Source organism: Dipodomys spectabilis, unplaced genomic scaffold, assembly GCF_019054845.1.
Source record: "Dipodomys spectabilis isolate Male_0828 unplaced genomic scaffold, ASM1905484v1 ptg000173l, whole genome shotgun sequence".
Taxonomy (NCBI): Eukaryota; Metazoa; Chordata; class Mammalia; order Rodentia; family Heteromyidae; genus Dipodomys; species Dipodomys spectabilis.
Window position 1 is genome coordinate 9,403,542 of NW_024870850.1, and position 18,402 is coordinate 9,421,943.

The following is an 18,402-nucleotide window of genomic DNA, read 5'->3' on the forward strand; positions in this document are numbered from 1 at the left end:
ATATATGATGAGTGTTTATCATGACACTACTTAGAAGCTGAGTTTCAGAACCACACTCCATTCCAATCAACACATGAATGGAAAAAGTGAATTGAGTAATACAGACATAATGGTGTCTTGAGCATGCAATTATATGTTTGAGTCAGAAATACGGGAAAGTGGAGATCATCGTGTTCAGTTAATCACCCTGACAAATGCAGCAGTGGTATATACTGGACACCATGTGAAAAATGAAGCTTACAACTTGTGGATGGGGAAGAGAGGGGAAAACTGAGTAACATTATAAAAACATAAACATACTCATTTCCTGACTTACATAATGGTAACACCTCTGTACAACATATTGACAATACAGACAGACAGACCGACAGACAGACAGACAAACAGACAGACAGAGAGATAGACAGGTAGAGAGAGATGGATAACACCCAACATAGATCCCCAAGTTTTCTCTCATTTTTGAAATGTAGGGAGAAGAAGGCTTACAGTACTAGAGTAGATATTAGTGACAATGAAGTAGAAATTGTTAGCTTCGCCACCAAGAAAACCTGATACATGGTTCAGGCAGAAAAAGCAAACTGCCTACATGCAGGAGATGGAAGAGCATGGAAAAGACAGAGGAAAAGGAAAAAGAGAAAAAGAGAAAGAGAGAGAAGGGGACTTGTGCTGAGCCAGGACCACAGCGGATGTGGAAATGACTACAGAGTCTGGGGAAATTCTCACTGTCCTATGGAGGCTTGACCAGGGTGGTACAGGAAGTGACTTCTGTGGATGAACAAGTGAACACAGAGTGTGGGGTCCTCTACTGAATCACAGTCAGGTGACTGACAGGTGATTACTGGTTTCAGGCAGGTGAAGGGGATGTGGGGAGGGGCTGTTCTCTTGGACAGATTTAACAGAAATAGAGTAATAGATGAAGAGAACAGGATAAATGTTTCTCTTCTGAGCCAGCCACAGGTGGCTCATACTGGTAATCCTGGGTATAGAAGCAACAAAGATTTCTACCTCAGAACCCAAGTCAGGCTAGGCCCCAGCAATGGTGCTCTTGCAAGGTCTTGCTGGCTACCAACACCAAATAGCATTTGCATCCTTACATTTCCAACTTACATTTGCCAAGCCCTTCCCCATAAATATATGCAGCCAAATCACATAACCGGCCACCATGGTGAACTCTGTGCAGAGCAGGACCCTATGCTGTGACCTTGGTTTCAATTCTATTATGAGGAACTAATAGCGAAGACAGGTAGGGAGACATGGACAGAGCTGGCATCACATAGTTGTACAAGTGGTACACTCTGGACATGATGGGGACACAGCAGAGCAAGACCCATCCATACACCCACAGCTACCAGGATTCTCAGTGGGCAAGACTGCTATGTTCCCAGAAAGTCACAGATCATAGAACATCTCTGTCCAACAGTGGACCACCACAATATATTGATAGGTGCAGTCTGATGGTCAATGACATGCAAGCACTGAAGAAGTTCAAAGTTCAGAGTGCAAATATCCAATTGGATATGTGCATTGACCTTGAAGTATTGATCTGTAATAGTTGAATTCAGGGAGACTGTTTGTAACACCAGCAGCAGTAAATAAATGCATTGACCACTTCTGGATACTTATGCCTGTGCAGTTGGTATCGAAACCTGAATGGTTCATTTCAGCAAACTGTGGATCACTTGGCCCTGGATTGTGAGGCTGTCCATCCTTAAGTTTGACAGTGCTCCAATAACTCTGATTGGGCCTTTTCTGGCCAGGCGCTCTATGACCATTTGAACTTCACTTGGCATTTTCTGGTGTCATCCATTCCCCTCATCCCTAGTGACCCTTGATTGGTTGTGCTTTTTCTGTTTAACTTTTTGCTTTCAAACAAATTTGTGAACAATTCAACAAGAAAGGAATCTATTCCTGGAGTTTCATTATCTACAGTCTTGGATGAAATCAAGGTCCTGAGGGAGTGGAGAGGAAGATTGTACACATGTTTTCTTACTTCTGTTTTGACCTTGAAGCCGGACCCCAGATGCAGAGACAGAGGGCAGAATGGGCTCTGTATTCCTCTAGGACAGTGGAGGCCATCCAGGTAACAAGAAGCCACAAAAAACTGAAGATCCATTTAGACACCTGCCTGACACAGAAATCACAATCTGCATCCAGAATCACAGCTCCAGGTTAAAGCAGCAACAATGTTTCCTATGGCTCTGACACTGCTTCTCCAGCATCCACACCTGGTCAGTTCCTCTGAAGACAGCAGACGGATTTGCACAGAGAAATCTGTGGTATGCAGCAGGGGAGATGTGGTCATTGCTGGATTTTACCCCCTCTATTCTTGGGCATTGTTCATTCAAAGCTTGAATGACCCTACCCTGCAGCAACAGAACATTCAGTAAGTGATTTCTTGGCTTTCCTTAAATTGTGAATTTTCTCTTTGGGTTACAGTCAGAGGTGGGGGAAGTTTGGACACAATCACTGATGTCCTCTGCATCTTCTACATTGCCCTCACTACAACAGCTCTACTTCATTTCAGATTTTCCTGAATGAATATCGTTTTTTCATCCAAGGGTACAAAGTTTTCTGTCTGTCTTCCTCTCCACTCCCCTTTCCAGAGATGTCCGACCACCCCACCACATCACTGTGTCTCCTCCACTCATCACTGTTACTCAGGGTCAATGGGGTGACCAAGAGTCCATACAGACACTAAAGAGCAATGTCCCCATCCATAGTGCAAAGGCCAAGGAATCTTCAATCAATTCTCTACTTTACACTTTCAAAACAGGACCAGTGTTTGGACCTCCTTCATAGCAACCTTTGTTAGGGTAGACATGCAATTTCTGCTTCTGGGATTATTTCATGTCAGCAAAGCTCTGGGAGTGGGGAGCTGCTGGACATATCAGTAATAAGAGATTCAAGACATGTTTGATTTTTTCCCCTTAACTAATGTAAGTAAACGTCTGCCCTGATGTTCATGTCTTGACCTGTGTCCCATGTCATTCCCAGAAGCTCTGCTTCCATTCCTTGTCCTCCAACATCTTTCCAGGCTTCTTTATTTTTCCTTGCTCATAACTTCCTAAACTATATTTGAATGTTTTTTTCATATATATTGGCAGTAATGGGGGGCTTCAACTCTGGCCTTCAATGCTGCCCCTGTGCTATCCAGCTTAAGGCAAGTGCTCTACTGCTTGCGCCACAGTGCCACTTCCAATGTTTTGGTGGTTTATTAGAGCTAAGAGTCTCATGAACTCTAATGGCTGGCTCTGAACCCTGATCCTCAGATATCACCCTCCTGAGTAACTAGAATGACAGGCGTGAGCAAAGGTGCCTGACTTTTTCATGTTTTACACACACATTAATTCATGCATTTGACCCAGGATACCTCACTACTTTCAGATCTACAGAATTCTCTGTAAACTAGAGAAGTCATGGATGAATCTTCTCAGACAAGTTGTGTGGAAACATCCTGTTTGAGGTTGGTTTAGGAGAGGAATACTTTATTAAATAAGAGATATGTGAGGGATAGTGAAGCCAACTGAACCTGGTGAGGAAGTGAGTGAGAAAGACGGGGCTCATGTGTAAAGCCAGCATTAGAAACGTACCCCATGGGAGGTGGGAAATGTCAGAGCTATCCTCTTCTCTGTCCATTCTCTAATTGGGCTGTGGGTTTGTGTGTGTGTGTGTGTGTGTGTGTGTGTGTGCATGCGTGTGTGTGTGTGTGTGTGTGTGCATGTTCACACATACTCTGATACTCAGGCGTCATCTCAAGTCCTGATGGCTGTCCCTTAGCATTTTTTCTGTCATGGCTGGCACTCTACCACTTGACCCACAGCTCTGCACCAGCTTCTCTTGAGTTGCTTGCACATAAGACTGTCACAGACATTCCTGGCCAAAGTGACTACAAAACATAGTTCTCCTATATCAGCCTCCTTAGTAGTTATAATTACAGGCCTTAGCCACCAGTTCCTAATTCATATTTAGTATTACTGACCTTCTAGCTGTCAAGCCCGAGAGTTAAATTGTACACAAGGACATCAAACATCCATGAGAGTTGAGATTCTATGAGAATTTCCCCAAAATGATTACAATGAATGCTAGGAGAACTCATTGTTCTGGAACATTCTTGATTCATATTGGCATGTGATACCATCTGACCTTTGAAATGTCTCTGAATTACACCAGAGGTCTGGCTTTGTGCCTGTCTTTCCAGAAATTCCAGGCAGGCTTCAGTGTTCCTGAGTCTGTAGTGACTTCCACAATGGCACCACTAGAGGGAGCGCAGGCATTGAGGGAAATCAGCTGAGAGGTGATAAACCACTTCAGTACCAGAGAAAAGCAAAGGCAATTTTGGTGACAAATACTCTGTGGTTCTAAAAACTTCTAGAGAACTTTAATGAGTCATGGGTCCAAGTATGCCTCCTCCTGGGTGCACAGGGGGAACATCTGCCTCCTCCACAGGGAATGGCCTTGTGAGTGGATTCTGCCTAGCAGTGGCAACATCTGTGTGCCTTAGTCAGAGCTGTGGACACCAGAACTCTATTACACCTGGAATACCAATCAGCAGGGTCACCAAATCAGATGAAGGTTAATGAAGTTTCCCCCTAAAAGTAGGGACTCTTCACTTGGGATCCTGGACTTTGATCACAGAAAAAAAATTCTAGACAATCACAACAGTAAGAAAATGTGGCAGAGCTTTCCTGAGTAAGGAAGCAAACAAGCAAGCAGGTAGACAAATAGGAAGCAGAAAGGCAAAGAAACACTCTAACTGAGGAGAGACACACAGCTCTTGGGCTGCCAGGGGTATTCATATGGTAAAGGAAGGAGTTCTGACTTCAAAGTTATGCAAACGTAGGTATCTCACTTTTGTTCTAATCACTGCTGGTGTTACACTTTCTGAGTTTCTGTATGTTTTGGGCATTCTTTCCAGATGATTATCCTTGAGGGAAGGTGTGCTGTTGTCTATATTTGGGGTAGGATGTTGCTAAAGTTTGGGGGAGCATCTTGGAGGAAGGCGTACATACAACAAGACAACTGCTATTTCATATGATGAGAAATGCATCTCTCAGGAAGCAATGCAACCTGTCGTCTCTCTTTGAAGTAAAGATAGTAGCCCTGTGTTTCTAAATCATATGTTTCTAAGTTGCCTTCTCTAGGACTCATTTTTTTCCCATAATTTATCCAGCTTCTTTTTGTGCTCAATGACTTTGGTCCTGTAATCTTTTTTTTTAATGTTATTTCTGGCCTTTTCTTTTTACTTTTCTTTATTTATTGTGATAATACTGTACAGAGGGGTTACAACTACATGGGCAAGATAATGAGTACATTTCTTATCAAGCATTGTAGCCTCCTCCTTTGTTTCCACTTCCCATTCCTTCTTATGCTCCCCCCATCCCCCAATTCTCCTCCACCCCCGCACGGAAGTTGTAAAGTCCATTTTCGACATAAGGACTTGTACATCTCATTGTTGCAATGGGTCCACCTGTATCCCTACTTAAACGATTTGTTTTTCCCCTTCCCCTCCACAAATTATGAAATAAAGTGAAAGAAGGAGTTGTACTGTGGGGGAGGGACATACAAAGCAACAAAGAAATAATCTTATAAATGTGTTAGGAACAATCACATGAAAGAAATAAACACATGAATCCATATCTTAGGGTTCATTTCCCTCACATCAACTTATCTGACCTTTTCTGCTTGACTCAGACATATACTAGATATTGCAAATAAGGGAAACCCTGGGACCTATGTTTCTTTGGGCTTGGCTTACTTCACTTAATATAATTTTTTCTAAGCGTTTCCACTTCCTAAAAATTGGAGCAATGTCATTCTTTCTGATGGAGGCATAGAATCTCATTATGTATATATACCACAATTTCTTGATGCATTCATCTACTAAGGGGCATCTGGCTTGGTTCCATATCTTAGCTGTAATAAATAATGCTGCAATAAACATAGTCGTGCTGGTAGCTTTATTATGGTCTTGTTTGTAAGCATTTGGGTAAATGCCCCAAAGTGGAATTGCTGGGTCATAGGGGAGCTCTATGTGGAGTCATTTGAGGAACCTCCATACTGCTTTCCAAAGTGGTTGAACAAGTTTACACTCCCTCCAACAATGCAGTAAGGTTCCCTTCTGTCCACATCCCTTCCAGCATCTGTTGTTATTAGAGTTCTTGATTATAGCCATTCTATCTGGAGTGAGGTGGTATCTCATTGTTGTTTTGATTTACATTTCTTTTATGGCGAGAGAGGTTGTGCATGTCTTCATGTTTCTATTGACCATCCTTCTTTCCTCTTCAGAGAAGTTTCTCTTTGAGTCTTTAGCCCACTTGTTTCTTTGGCAGTTGTTTCTTTAAAGATTTGTTGTTGGGGGGATTTAATTTTTTGAGTTCAAGGTATATTTTAGATATGAGACCCTTGTCTGTTGTGTGGCTAGTGATGATCTTCTCCCAATCCTTGAGCTTTCTATTGATCTTTCTAGCTGTGTCCTTTGCCATGCAGAAGCTCTGCAATTTCATGCAATCCCATTTGTCCAACCTTTCTTTGATTTTTTGTGTTTCTGGGCCTCTACTAAAAAATTTTGGCCTGTGCCAAGGAGACCTAGGGTTTCTCATATTCCATCCTGTAATGTTTTCAGAGTGTCTGCTTTGACTCCGAGGTCTTTGATTCATTTGGAGTAGATTCTGGTGCAGGGTGATATATAGGGATCTAGCTTTAGTTTTCTACAAGTAGTTAACCAATTTTGCCAGCATCATTTACTGAAGAGGCTGTCTTTCTTCCATTCTACTTTTTAGCTCCCTTATTGAAGATTAGATGGCTATAGGTCTGTAGGTTCATTTCTGGGTTTTCAGTTCTATTTCATTAGTCCTGAGGTCTGTTCTTGTTCCAGTACCAAGCTGTTTTGATTACTATGGCTTTATAGTAGAGTTTGAAATTTGGTATTGATATTCCTCCAGCAGTGTTCTTTCTGTTAAGGATCATTTTTACTATTCAGGGTCTTTTATTGTTCCATATGAATTTTTGGATTGCCTCTTCTATTTCCTTGAAGAATGAGGTTGAAATTCTGATAGGATCGCATTGAATTTGTAGATAGCCTTGGGAAGTATTACCATTTTCATGATGTTGATCTTTCAAATCCAGTAACCTGAAAGTTTTTGCCATTTTCTAAGTTCTGTTTTGATTTCCTTTTTCTAGTTTTTAATGTTTTCATCATAGAGGTCCTTCACTTCTTTGGTTAATTGCTAGGTATTTTATTGTTTGTGGGGCTATTACGAGTGGAGTTGCTTTCCTAATTTCAGCCACACTTTTCTCATTGTTGGCATACAGAAAAGCCATTGATTTTTGAGGGTTAATTTTATACCCTGCTACTTTGCCAAAGTTGTGAATCAGATTGAGTAATTTGGGAATGGAGTCTATGGGATTCTTTAAATACAAGACCATGTCATATGCAAAGAGGGAGAGTTTTTCTTCTTCTTTCCCTATTTAGATCCCCTTTATTTTGCATCTTGTCTTATTGCTGTAGCTAGGCATTCTAATACTAGATTGAAGCGAAGTGGAGAGAGTGGACAGCCTTGTTCCTGAGTTAAGGGGAAATGGCTTTAGTTTTTTACCATTAAGTATAATGCTGGCTGTAGGTTTGTCATGTACAGCCTTTATTGTATTGAAGAATGTTCCACAGATTCCTAATTTTTCCAGAACCTTCATCATAAAGGAATGTTGGATCTTGTCAAATGCTTTTTCTGCATGGTCCCTTAATCTTAAGATATGTAGATGGATGAATACCTCTCTATATATTCTGAGCTTCACAAATCTCATTTTTTACTAATCTATTCTAGCAGATGCTTGGGTGCTTGCATCAAACAGTGCTTCTAGTTTATTCTGGATTATTAGATCAACAAGCATTTGATTCAAAAAGAAGTCATGAGATTTGCAGTTAATCATTTGTGATAAGCATATACCTACCCAAAATTTGTGACCTTTGTGCAGGATCAACTTAAAGAAATACCAATTGCTTCTCACCCTGCTGCTGGCTGTGGAAGAGATCAACAAGAATCCCCATCTGCTACCCAGCATGACTCTGGGGTTTGAGATTTATAGTGCACATTACTCAGGTACTGATCTGTTAGAGGATCCACTCACCTGGCTGTCTGGGAAAAATAAAAACAGCCCCAATTACACCTGCAGAAGAGACAGCAAAGCTTTAGCAGGACTCACAGGAACCTCAAGCACATCTGTTCCAATCGGGACACTGCTGGACCTCTACAAACTTCCACAGGTAAGGCTGGGAGAGGTGGGCAGATGTGAAACTATGTCCACATGGACTCTGTCCTGGACAGGCTGAAGAGGTATTATCACCAACCCTTCCAAATGCATAATCTCACAGAGAAAAGACTCCACAAGTGGGTGGAACATACACATTTTCTTTGCTCTAAATAAAAGGAGAGGTTTTAATAGAGGAAAGGATGACCCAAAGATCTGAGCCTTATCCATACAGGGATGCAACGTGCTTGAAACATGGGAGATGACTTTGCAAATGGGATAAGCAAACTTTTGCTCCCACATTTGCCAGTTGTTGGTTAGCTCACATTAGGACTGAGACTTGCCTATTACCATCCTCTTCCTGGTGTTGTGTTCATTTTTTCCCTGTAGTTCACTTATGGGGATTTTGATCCTCTCCTGAGTGATCATGGAAAGTTTGGGACTGTCTATCAGATGGCAGCCAAAGACTCAGATCTAGCCCTGGCCATGGTCTCTTTCATGCTTTATTTCGGCTGGACCTGGGTGGGACTGTTCATCACTGAAGACAACTATGGTGTGTGGTTCCTCTCAGAATTGAGAGAAGAGATGGGCAACAGTAGAGTCTGTTTTGCCTTTGAGAACATGATCCCTTACAATGCCTTTACAGATTACTCAGATGATCTGTCGAAGTATCGCCAGCTAATGGACTCATCAACCAATGTGATTATCATTTATGGGGACAATAAATTTCTACTAAACTTTATTGTTAAATTTGGGCACATTTTAATTACAAGGAAAGCCTGGGTCATGAACTCACCCTATGACGACGCCACCATTGGTAAAAGATATTTTCTGATCCACTCCTTTCATGCATCTCTCACCTTTTCTCATCATCATAGAAACACTTATCTCTTCACCAATTTTATTCTGACAGATACGTTGTCAAATAACTTAGGAAATAATTCCCTTCCCACGTCATGGATTCAGTCTGTTTATAACCCACTGATGAAGTCTGACTGCAGAGACTTGGGGCACTGTTCATACAATGCCACACTCCATTGGTTGCTGAGGCATATTTTTGACATGACTATATCAGAAGAGAGTTACAACATCTATACTGCTGTGTATGCCTTGGCCCACGCCCTCCACCAGATGTTTTTCATCACATGGAAGAGCCACCAGTGCACAATGGTCAACCAAGGGCATTTCTCTCTTCACAGGTAATGGCTTTGGTTTTGGGTGACCTACTCTAGGCATAGTCTTTCTACAGAAGCTTTCATAGCAGATGCAACTAGGTCATCTGGCTTCATTTTGCAAAATACAAGAAACATTGGGCCTGTCATACTCTACATGAGTGAATGTAGAGCTGTGAAGACAATGTTCTTGAAGAATGCTGCATCCATGAAAAGGAAGTGCTGTGTCTTCTGTCCCCATCCTCACTATGTGTGGAACAAGCCATCCCCTTTTCAATATATCCAAATTGTCCTTGTAACTTTTTAAAATAACAGATCAAGGTGACTAATTCTTGAAAACCTAATATTGTCTGGACACAAGTGGCTCACACCTGTGGGTCACTCCTGACTACAGTTAACTATCAGAAAGCCAGAAGAGGAGCTGTGGCTCAATGGATAGAATGCATACTTTGAAAAGAAAATAAAACCACCTCAATTTGAGTGCCTAAGCCCTGAGTTTGAGTCACAGGATAGACACACACACACACACACACACACACACACACACCACAAGGAACTCTGTCTTGCTTACGGTAGTCTTTCATACTTGTCATAAATATTTTACTATCCTACTTAGTGTATTATTCACCTTATTTCAGACTGACTCTCTGATCACAATCATAAAATGAGTGATTGGCATGCAATTGAGAGTCTTTGAGGTCTGTCATATGATAAATTCATTATTTTGTTAGATGTAGCTGAAGTTGCATTCCCTTGAAATTGAGTTTCTGCATCCCATCCTGGATACCCAGGTTTTAGAGCTTGGTAAAACTTTAGTCTGCTGTGGGCCTGCATTTGATACAGTTGGTTGGATTCCTGTGGTGTGCCTGAATCAGGGGATGGGAATGAAGAGTAATCCATTGTTCTGGAGTTCTGTGATAACACTGGGAAGCACTTCACCATACTATAATGTGTCCCTTTTAGCTGCATCCCTTTTTGAAGAAGATCCAATTTACCAATCCTGTTGGAGACCAAGTGGTTTTGAATGAGGAAAGAAATTGGAGGCAGAGTATGACATTAAGAGCTTTTGGAATTTTCCAGAAGGTCTGGGACAAAGGGTGAAAGTTGGCGAGTTTTCTCCATCTAGGCCACATGGTAAAGAACTGATTTTGTTTGAAAATCTGATAGAGTGGCCCATAGGAATTACCAAGGTGGGTCATTAGTACATTTGGTACTCTCTCCTTTAAAAAAAAAAAGTATTGTTATTAGGAAGTAGTTGTAGAAAGAGCTTGCAATATACTTAGTCAGGTTACAATCACAATGCTTGTTATCAGTGCCACCACATCCTATTTCTCCCCCAGAGTTGGTTGTTTCTAAGCATAATGTCATAATCTATGTATAAATAAGCAATAAGCTTACCCTTTCTTTAAAGGTTGTTCAATAAAACTATGGTTCAGTCGTGTACATTTCACCTTCCTGCTTCTGGAAGTTTCTTACTAACAGATTCATGGAGGGAATAGGGGAACATTTCATTATCAATATGTTGTTCTATGTTTGCATATTGAATATCATAAAAGCTAAATGCCACCTGTGAATCATCTTTCCAACACTGTAACCAAATACCTGAGGGAATCAAATGAGAAGGCAGAAGGGCTTGCTTTGCTTCTGCCTGGAGATTTCAGACCATGCTTGGGTAGATTGTTGCTTTTGGATCTGTGTTGACACAGGTTGTAATGAAAGGAACATCTGCCAGTGAAGTTCACCCACCTCATGGCAGCTGGGAAGTCAAGAGAGTAAGATGTGAATAACCCTGGGAAGTCAAGAGAGTAAGATGTGAATAACCCTGGGTACAGCAGCACCTTCAAAGAACTTAGCCGTGCTTTAGAGTGTGGATTTAAAATTTCCCTGAGAGATGTTCTTCTCATGAGAGAAAACACATCATCACCTGATACAAGAATGGGATGCAGGGTTAACTCCCATTTCCTAATTTCCTAGAATTAACATCCACTTCTTCAAGGCTCCATGACTTCCTGATAGACTGAGGGGCTGGATGTCTCTGCCCCATATATTCTTCAGGTCATGTTACATGAAACTGTAAGAAGGCTCAATCAATTCATTGGTTGTATGTATTTAAAGATTTTGTGTTTTGATGATCTTTTCCCTTAAAGTACAGGAGTGTCTGGGATGTCAGGTAAAAGGATGAATAGTCACTACCCTTCATCTGAATGTTCCCAGACTCCTCAGTCTGTCTGCACTGAGAACTGTGGTCCTGGATTCAGGAAGGCCTCTCTGGAGGGAAATGCTACCTGTTGTTTTGACTGCATTCTTTGCCCAGAGAATGAGATTTCTAATGGGACAGGTGAGTCTCTGACTTATAGAGAAATTCCCCATCTCTCCTTGTTAAGCTTCAGTCCATCCAAACCAGTGGAGTGATATACACTAAAACAGCAGGAACACACATGCACCTTCACCCAAATTTCTATGACTACCGTTAACCATACTTCTCCTTAGAAGAAACAACCCACTGCCCCTCCATTACAAGACCCTGTTCCCATCTCCTCAGTCATATGTTTTTGTATTAAAAGAAAGTATATAAAAAGAAAATATCAAGGATTAGTTGTTGATCTTTGAAATGACATGCAAATCTAAATGTAATTGTGGATGTAACACAGACTTTCATTTGTGAATTCTCATGGCAACTCTTTCCTAATTGAATGTTATTTTCTATTTAGCACACCTAATAATACAAGGGGCTTTGGGGCTTTTTTGGGTTTTTTTGTTATGAGCACTCCATATCTGACACTGGCACTAGGTTGACTAGCAATTACTCAATTATCATTGATTCAGAAGTAGTTCACCATCTCCATTTCGTGTCTCTTCTCCCTCCTCAAGCTGAGCTTTCTGAGATCCTCTCATATCAGTGGAGGAGCATTGTTCTGTTTTTAATACATTTTTATTGTTAAAATCCTGTACAGAGGGGTTACACTTACATAGGTAAGGAAATGAGTACATTTCTTATTGAGTATTGTTGCCTCCTCCTTTGTTTTTCTCTTACCATCCCTTCCTTCCAACCTCCCCAACTCCTCCTCCCATAGACCAAATGCTCAGGAAGTTTATGTTTGGGGTAAGTAGTAGGTTGAGTTGAGGATTAAACCTTCTTTTTAAATTGAAGTGCTTGGGCTGATTCTATATTTTCCATTATTTCTTGAATGAGTAGCAGAGAGCCAGAGTGGTAGGACCTGTCAAGAACGTAGCAGGATGGCTAGGTAATTATATATTACACCTGTAATCCAAGTGACTCAGGCAATTGGGAATTGAGGATGGAGCTACGATGCAATGATGAGCAGGAAACTCAGTAAAAATCTTTTCCAAAATTAAGCACCAAAAGAGCTGGAATTCGAGCTGTGAGTCAAGTGGTAGAGTGGTAGTTTTGAGAATGAATACTCAGGAAAAATTCCTAGGAGCAGAGTTCAAGCACTGGATGAAAGACAGACAGACACGCAGACAGAAAAAGAAAAAAAAGAAAGATAGAAAGAAAGAAAGAAGGAAAGAAAGAGAGAGACGAGGGGGGATGTGAGGGAGTAAGGGAGGGAAGGAAGGAAGGGAGATAAACAGAAAAAAGAGAAAGGGAAGAAGAAAAGAAGAAATGTGTAAAAGAAAGAGAATTCACGTGAACATATTTTGATATAGAGAGTTATACTAGTTGGTATTGAGAGTAATACAGGTCAACTGGTGAATCAGGGAAAATGAGCATCTTGAGTAGAGGAGGATGTGAGAAAAGAGAAACATGGAACCCAGACAAATGGTGATTCTCACTCCTCACCAGACATGGAGCATTGTGTCAGGTGTGCAGATCATCAATTTGCCAACACCCAGAGAAACCACTGCCTCAGGAAAAATGAGAGCTTCCTGGCTTATTAAGACCCCTTGGGCCTGGCTCTGGTCTGAATGGCTCTCTGCTGCTCTGCACTAACAGCCGCTGTCCTTGGGGTATTTATCAAGCACCAAGACATCCCTATTGTCAAGGCCAATAACCGGGCCCTCAGCTATATCCTGCTCATCTCCCTCACCTGCTGCTTCCTCTGCTCCTTGCTCTTCCTTGGCCATCCCAACACAGCCACCTGCATCCTGCAGCACACCACATTCGCAGTGGTCTTCACCGTGGCTGTCTCCACGGTCCTGGCCAAGACCATCACTGTGGTTCTAGTCTTCACCCTCACTGATCCAGGGAGAAGCGTGAGACTGTGGCTGTTGTTCGGGGCTCCTAACCTCATCATCCCCATCTGCACCCTCATCCAAGTGACTCTCTGTGGTCTCTTGCTGGGAATCTCCCCTCCTTTTGTGGACATAGATGCACACTCTGAACATGGCCACATCATCATCCTGTGCAACATGGGCTCCCTCACCGCTTTCTACTCTGTCCTGGGATACCTGGGTGCCCTGGCCCTGGCCAGCTTCACTGTGGCTTTTCTGGTCAGGAACCTGCCTGACACCTTCACTGAGGCCAAGTTCCTGACCTTCAGCATGCTGGTGTTCTGCAGTGTGTGGTTCACGTTCCTGCCTGTCTACCACAGCACCAAGGGGAAGGTCATGGTGGCCGTGGAGGTCTTCTCCATCTTGGCCTCCAGTAGAGGCCTCCTGAGCTGCATCTTTGCCCCCAAGTGTTACATCCTCTTGATAAGACCTGAGAGAAATTCACTGCACAGGTTTAGGGAGAGACCGACTGAAAGAAATAAATCTTAAGATGGACATAAATTTTGTCTAGAATGCTTGGAGGTTCTGAGACAAATCTATACAATTTGGGCAGTTAAGAACCATTTAACTCATTCATTTTGCGGGTTGTGTTAGAGTTACAGCAAGATTCCAACTAGACTGTCTAAATTTGTATTTCCTCCTGGATATCCTTTGCTTCCTCCAATGTAATCTTCCTTTTATGCTATCAATCGTCCTTTTGATTACAAATCTACTGTGATTCTTCTTTGCCCTATATGCAGGCTATAACACTGCTTGAATATTATTATATTGCTCAGTTCACTGATATATGAACATTCATTTTGGTGAAAGTTTCCATGCTTTGATTACAGTTACTTTTGTATATTTTCTGAGGAAGTTGTGTATTTCTGTTCAAATATTTACTGTTCTGCAATATTACTGAGTGTATTTTCCTAGGAAATACCTCCCCTCTCTCCTTCACCCCTCCGTACCTTTCTCTCTCCCCCTCTCCTCCTCCATACCTCTGTCTCTGTCTCTGTCTCTCTCTCTGTCTCTCTGTCTCTCTCTCACTCTCACTCTCTTTCATCTACTTCAGAAATTTAGTTCAGGGTATTAAGCAGCACTAGTATCCCATGGGAATCTCTATGAGTACTTTTTTCTGGCAAAAAGGGCCAGGGCATCAACGTGACTTAAGATGAACCACTGGAGGAATAGTTTGATTATTGGTCATTATTCCTCAAGGGAAGTTGAAGGTACAGAGTGCATTATGGTCTGAGCTGAGCCTTGTCACCTCAGTCTCTAAGGATCCTCAATATTAATAGATAGTGAAAAGAAAAGGATCCCAAAAGAGGGGAAATACATTAGATCATGCTCAGACTCAATATATGGCCATGTTCTATAAACAGTACAAGAGAAGGAACAGTTCAACCATTCAGAAGACTCCTTGAAGAAATCAGAATCTGTTGCGTGCTTGTTTGGAGTTGAGGCTCCTTCACTTGCCATTTATCTTGTGTTTCTATGGCTTGTTCTATCCCACTTGGAATTGGCAGCAGAGTATTCAATGAAAAACCTAGAGGATAGTTCTCAAAATACTCTAGAAACACTACTGGCAATCATGCTGAATGAAAAGGGCCCGTTTAGTGACAGAGTGCAAGGGAAAGTCTATAAGGGAAAAAATGGGAATCCAGAGGCGAAAGAAGCTAAAGAAGACCAAGAAGGGCCAGATGATCTTAGTTCGGCAGAGACAGGTGGTAATTGAGGAGGTCCTGAATTCTGCAGGGAGGTATAGCTCATCCCTGATGAGAAATAATGAACCCTAGGTGTGACTAACATCTGGCACAACTGAGCCAAGTCTTTCAAGGCTCTGTAGCCCCAAGAAGCAAGAGCTTAAGAAGGTGAGTGGAATGTTTGGTATTTACTTTGATACTAATTCTAAAAAGGTATTTATAACTTTTGGTCAACTTAAAAAATGTGTATGGTTATTATAAAGGGGATATACGGGGGGTTACAGTTACATAAGTCAGGTAAAAATACATTTCTTTTTGGACAATGTCACCTCTCTCCTTGCTCTTTCCCAGTTTCTCCCTCTTTTCCCACACACAAGTTATATAGTTCCTTTGCCACTACTGCTGCATTTGTTCACTTTGTCCCTCCATTTCCTAATCAAATTGGAAAGGCCTCACCTCTTAATACTGTCATATTGGAGAAGACACATTCAAACCACAGCAAGGAAAAAGCTGGAGGAAAAGCTGTAGATCTGAAGAAAGAAAAGTTCAGGTGGCAGAAAATCATTACCTTTTCAAAATCAGGTGATAACAAAAATCAAAGCAATGCTTTAGAAAGATTGATTTAACACTGTAATGCTGAAGGGGAGAATGAAATTAGAACAAACTGAAGAATAATTAAATTGAAGTAGAGATTTTGTATCTTTGCGTATCTATTACAAACAATATGTTTTATATATGTAACAGTATGACAGATTTTGCTAGTTTTGGGAATTTAAGTCTAAACTATAAACACACAAATAATTATATATATATATATATATATGTATATATATATATATACAATGGAATTCTGTGCCTCCATTAGAACGAATGTCATTGCCCTGTTTGTTAAGAAATGGAAAGACTTGGAAAATATGAATGTGAAGAATCAATATACACAGGAAAGAAAGTAGAGCTGTGGTTCAAGTGTTAGAATGTATTGAGCAGAAAAATTCAGGGACAGACCCCAGCCCCCAGTTCAAGCCCCAGAACAAGCTCAAAAATAAAAAAACACAAGAAAAAACAGGAAAGTCTATACTGTAGGGAAAAAACAGAGGAAGAGCATTGGGAATCTCAACAAGAGCAAGGATAAGATCCACATGGTTATCTCAACAGATGCAGAAAAAGCATTTGATAAGATCCAACACCCATTTATGATGAAGGCTCTGGAAAATCTAGGAATCCAGGGAACATTCCTCACTACAATAAAGGCTATATATGACCAACCTACAGCCAGCATTATAATTAATGGTGAAAAACTAAAGCCATTTTCTCTTAATTCAGGAATGAGACAAAGATGTCCACTCTCCACTGCTCTTCAACTGAATATTAGAATGCCTAGCTACAGCAATAAGACAAGATGCAAACATACAAGGGATCCAAATAGGGAAAGATGAAGTAAAACTCTCCCTCTTTGGAGATGAAATTATCTTCTATTTAAAGAATCCCATGAGGGGTGGGGAGAGATTTGGTAGAGGGGGCATGGGGTAAGTGAAGGGATGGGAAGGGGAAACAAAGGAGGAGGCTACAATGTTAGATAAGAAATGTACTAATTATCTTGCCCATCTGTACAGTATTTTCACAATAAAAAAAAAGAATCTAACGACTCCAATCCTAATTTATTTGAGCTGACTTTAAACATTGGATAGTAGCAGGGTATAAAATTAACCCTCAAAAATCAATGGCTTTTCTGTATGCCAACAGTCAGAAAAGCATGGCTGAAATCAGGAAAGCAACTCATTTGTAATAGCCCCACAAAAAAATAAAATAACTAGGAATTCACCAAAGAAGTGAAGGATCTCTATGATGAAAACTTTAAAAATCTGAAAAAGGAAATCAAAACAGAACTTAGAAAGTGGAAACACCTCCCGTGTTCCTGGATTGGAAGGATCAACATCTGAAAATGGCAATACTGGGGCTGGGAAGGTGGCTCAGTCGTAGAGCGCTTGCCTTGCATCCATGAGGCCCTGGGTTCGACCCCTCAGCACCACATAAGCAAAAAGAAAAAAGCCGGAAGTGGTGCTGTGGCTCAAGTGTTAGAGCACTAGCCTTGAGCTGAAGAGCTGAGGGACAGCGCCCAGGCCCAGAGTCCATTTCCCCAAACTGGACCTTTCTCCCCCCAAAAAAGAAAAAAATCAATACTTCCCAAAGCTATCTACAAATTCAATGTGATACCTATAAATATTCCAACCTCATTCTCAAGGAAATAGAAGAGGCAATCCAAACATTCATATGGAACAATAAAAGACCCCAAATAGCAAACACGGTCCTTAACAGAATGAACTGTGCTGGAGGAATATTAATGCCAAATTTCAAACTCTACTACAAAGCCATAGTAATCAAAACAGCTTGGTACGTTCACAAGAACAGACCTCAGGACCAATGGAATAGAATTGAAAACCAAGAAATGAACCTACAGACTTATAGCGATCTAATCTTCAATATGGGTGCTAAAAAAAAAATAGAAGGGAAGAAAGACAGCCTCTTCAGTAAATGTTCATAGCAAAATTGGTAAACTACACATAGAAAACTGAAGGTAAATCCTTATATGTCACCCTGCACCAGAATCAATTCCAAATGGATCAAAGACCTCGGAGTCACAGCAGACACTCTGAAAATATTACAGGATGGAATATGAGAAAACTAAGGTCTGCTTGGCACAGACCGAAATTTTCGTAATAGAAACCCAGAAACACAACAAATCAAAGAAAGGTTGGACAAATGGGATTGCATGAAATTGTAGTGCTTCTGTATGGCAAAGGATGGCAAAGCTACCAAGATCAATAGAAAGCCAACAGATTGGGAGAGGATCTTCACTAGCCACACAACAGACAAAGGTCTCATATAAAAAGTATAACTGGAACTCAAAAAATTAAATCCCCCAACAACAAATCCTCAAACAAACAACTGCCCAATAAATAAGTGGGCTAAAGACTTAAAGAGAAACTTCTCTGCAGAGGAAAGAAGGATGGCCAATAGATACATGAAGAAATGCTCACCCTCTCTAGCCATAAAAGAAATGCAAAACA

General features: G+C 41.2%; 1 pseudogene; it reads left to right on the forward strand.

The window, feature by feature from the left end:
- Positions 1–1,304: 1,304 nt before the first annotated feature.
- LOC122119620 lies at positions 1,305–14,138 on the forward strand (annotated as a pseudogene).
- The last annotated feature ends 4,264 nt before the right edge of the window (positions 14,139–18,402 follow it).